This window comes from Ixodes scapularis, unplaced genomic scaffold, assembly GCF_016920785.2.
Source record: "Ixodes scapularis isolate PalLabHiFi unplaced genomic scaffold, ASM1692078v2 PGA_scaffold0__279_contigs__length_252992795, whole genome shotgun sequence".
Lineage (NCBI taxonomy): Eukaryota > Metazoa > Arthropoda > Arachnida > Ixodida > Ixodidae > Ixodes > Ixodes scapularis.
The window spans coordinates 187678081-187682036 of NW_024609835.1; the positions used below are offsets into that span (position 1 = coordinate 187678081).

Here is a 3956-nt window from a genome sequence, read left to right on the forward strand (position 1 = left end):
CTTTCGAACCAATATTGTTTCACACGGGAGGCCAAAGAAAACAACAAGATAAGGATAAAAAGACACGTTCGAAGTGGAACCGAGCATGATCAAGATATATATGCAATTTCCACCCAGCCGATGCAACAACCGAGACTGCCGAAGCGACAGATTGTCGCAGAGATAACAGGATCTTACAGCCATTGCCAGCTCAGGAGGAGAGAAAAAAAAAAAAAACGCGTATCCAATCCCATTTCCCGCCCATCCGTGCGTCCCAACTACCCGGAGACACAACCGCTTCGTTTGCGGGAGAGTACGACCCGACATCCCCGCAATAGCACACAAAAACAATGAAACAGGAAGGCTGCACTGCTCCAAGAATTATTCCGCACGATCGGAAAGGGACACCCAACTTCGCACTGGAACAGAGCAAGAACGAGGCTATCAAATAACTCGAGGAAGGCAAAGAGAAGCCGGAAACCGGGAAATATTCGTGAAGCACTCTTCCCGCAAGGATTCGCATTTTGTGCCGCTGTATACGTCGAGGGACCGAGCGGACCCCAATAAAATGAGCCAAAGAAAAAAGTGTCAAACGGACGGGGACGGTGGAACGGAAGGCAATTTCGGGTGAAGAACCCTTTGGGGATTGGTGGAGCACCGGTGACTGTGACCAGAAAGACGGAGGCACGTCGTTTCGCGGAACACCGAGCCAGGAATCAATCCAATTACAGAGAAGCCGAGAGCGATAAACGGACGAGATCCTCCTGGCATTGTCTTCGTTTTCGTCGGCATTTCTTTCCGTTCTTTTTGTGTGCTCAGGAAGGAAGGTTCACCCCTCTGAGTGCTCTTCCCGTGCTTCGATGTCTGCGGCGGGTCACAAGGCCACGCAAAGGCTGCACGAGTTCGGGGATAAGCAACTAAGGACTGTAAGAGCGGCCCTATTTGTGTTCGTACCGCGCCAACGCGAAAACCTTACGGTTGCCCAGCCGTCTGAAACGAATTCCGACATTGTGACGCGTGTTTGTGCGAATGTTTTGGTCACCGATGTTTGTTTTTCTTCTAATGTATAGCTAGGGTTTATGAACTTTTCGGTTTAAACCGATAAAAACCGATAAACGTACGCCGAATCTATTTTCGGAAATTCGGTTTTAACTGAATAAGGTCAGTTTTTAGGTTCGGCGTTTTTTTGTTTGTTTAAGCCGATAAAAGTACACCGAATCCATTTTCTAAAATTCTTTTTTAACCGAAAATGGTCAGGTTTTTATGGCCGTGTCAAGATGGGCGGTGGGAGGGTGAGGGAGGGGGGGAGAGGGGAGAGGGGAGAGAGGGCGCTGCAAGATTCGACACTGTGTGATCTGTTTGTGATTACGCTCCTCCAAGGTTCAAACTGCAGCAAAAGACGTCTTGGGTTGACCTTCGCGGGACATCTGTGTCCTTTCTGTGATCGGGCTTAATGTTTCAAGTTCCTCATCCTAAAAAAAAAAAAAAAGAGAAAAGTTCGGGTGTGGGCTTGTATAAGGTTTTTCGCTTCATGCAAGATCTGCAGTCAGAGTTTAGTGAGTACAGGAAATATGTTGGTGCTTCAAAACGCCGCTTCGTGTCTCTTTTGGTAGTCCCATTTGGTTGATTGGCCGATTGTGGCTCAGGCAGCGCTTCATCTCCTCAGCCTGCCAGTGTCCAGTGTTAACGTTGACAGGTCATTCTCGAAGCCCAGGGTCATTAACAGTAAACAATGAGCGTGGATTAATGAGGAGAACCTTGGAAGGCACATGTGTGTTTAGTATAATAAGATCGTGTAATCCTGATGTGCAGAAGCTGAAGTTTCATGTTTTTTTGTGCAGTCACCAACTTGTACCTCTGTGTTTTTTTGTTTTTTTTTACAGTTGCACCCATTTGCTAAATATTACGTTGATGTTTTTTTTTTTTTTTTTTTTTTTTTTTAATGTATTTGTGCCGTTATTCTTTCAGTGATTACAAATATCAGAGCTACAAGGATCATCTCATCCGGTGTCCGATGGTGTTTCTTTGATATTCACCAAAAAACACAGGTAAACGTTTGTGGCCATGAATATACACCTAAAAAATCCGAAAATTGGATTTTAAAATAAACACCCAAAAAGTACGCCGAATTGTGAAAAAAATAAAAACCGAAAACGCGGAACCCTATGTATAGCGTGCATTTCTGAGGGTGACATATGCTCGTTGAGATTTGCAGAGGGTAAAAGATATTAAAGTTTCAGTAGACGAGGTAGTTATTAAAATTTATTATTTCAACAAACTTTACTTCCATTGGTTCATGGGAAACAGTCGCTTGTTTCCATTGGGCTATTGCAGTTAAATGTTCGTTCTGTGGGTTGTGTATGCATGTGTTTGTGTGTACGTTCCTGCGCGCGCGTGTGTGTGTGTGTACGTGTGCGCGCGTGTGTGTGCCTGTTTGTGTGCTTGTGCATGTGGGTGCTTGTGCGTGTGAGAGTGCGTGCTCGTGTGTATATCTGTGTATGTGCACGTGTCTGCGCTTGCGCTCGTTTGTGTGTGTGTGCGTGCTCGCGCGTGTGTTTGTGTATGTGTGTGTGTGTCGGGTACTGAGTCGAGAGATGTACTATTAGAGTATTACTGCATGTCTCTATGCCTACTTGACAAAATATCATTGTTTTCGGTCACGGCGGAAGAAGAAAGAGGTGCCTGAACGACACTGCCTCCCCATGGAACGAGGAGTCGAACGTTTGCTCCGGTTTCTCGCAAACGCTGTGTGATGTGCAAGATAAAACTAGCTCGATCAACGCTCTTTCTGACGGTCGAGGAAGACAGGGGTGTCCAAATAAGGCCCGAATCACGATTGAAATTCTACTTGCACTTCTCCCGACGGGAGAGTGTAGGGTTGGGGCTCGGCGTACAGGCGCGGCGGTGCGCCTCTCGGCGTTCAAAACTTGAGGGGGAATGAAAACGGTTAATACAGCTCTTAATAAGGTGCTACATTTGAAGGCGTTTGTGAGAAATAGGAGCAAATTTTTGACACACATTGTCGGGCGTGACTCGTGGCGTTCAGACTCCTCTCTCTTTTCCTATCGCGGTCCTTATTTTCGCTCGCATTTCTATACCACTCCAATATTTATAAGTACTCAACCAAGCATGCAATCTCCTCGGGCCAGCAGGCGCTTGTTCGTCGCTTCGCAAAGTCAGCAGATCATGCGCCATATACCCAAAAAATAAAAAAAAGGAAATCTGCCAGTAGCCCTTTTTTCAGAATGGTATACAATGCTGCCCGGCGCGGGTGAGAGCCTGCGCGAGGGCCCATAACTAGGCTATGTGCTCTGGCCAATAATATATATAGGTGTAGGGCAGAAACAATAGCGTATGGAAGGTTCACCTACTCGTCACTTCGTTGCTTCAGTTTCACTGCTCGTGATCACGCACACATAAAGAATATGTCGAACATTTTTCCCAATTCGTATAGTGCTAAGGAACATAAAAAATTAGTAACCGTCGATAGCTCAGTAGGTAGAGCGTTGGACTGTTTAGGCTTCTTCCTTGTGGAGAAGCCTTAACATAGGTCCAAAGGTCGCTGGTTCAAGTCCTGCTCGACGGATGTAGTTTATAATTTTATTATTTTGAATGCCGCTTATTTCTGAATTTAAAGTATCCTGGAATACATTCTACTCCCTGAGCACAGAAGCCACCCTTCAGCATGGAAAAAAGACTGCACGGCCTTGCGCAAATCAGTCACGCACCTTGAAACATATTGCCTCTCTTCAGCACAAATGTAATTGTTGCAGGGTATAAATTGGACAGACCGGGCGCAGCTTCTATAACAAAGCACGTGACGATATTATGTTTGTGTCCGAACAATGTGTAAAACAATATTTTGAAAACATTCTTTTACAATGTTTTCAGAAATAAAGGGAAAATATGTAACAAGTTACAAAATACCCAGTTTTCAACAAAAAAACTGCAAACGTAGTCTGTCTAAAGATAGGCAC

The 3956-nt window shown here is 45.2% G+C and overlaps 1 non-coding gene across 1 annotated transcript; it reads left to right on the forward strand.

The window, feature by feature from the left end:
* Positions 1-3459: 3459 nt before the first annotated feature.
* On the forward strand, positions 3460-3565 carry Trnan-guu. Its single transcript has 2 exons — positions 3460-3496; positions 3530-3565. It is a non-coding gene; the product is annotated as a tRNA-Asn (tRNA).
* The last annotated feature ends 391 nt before the right edge of the window (positions 3566-3956 follow it).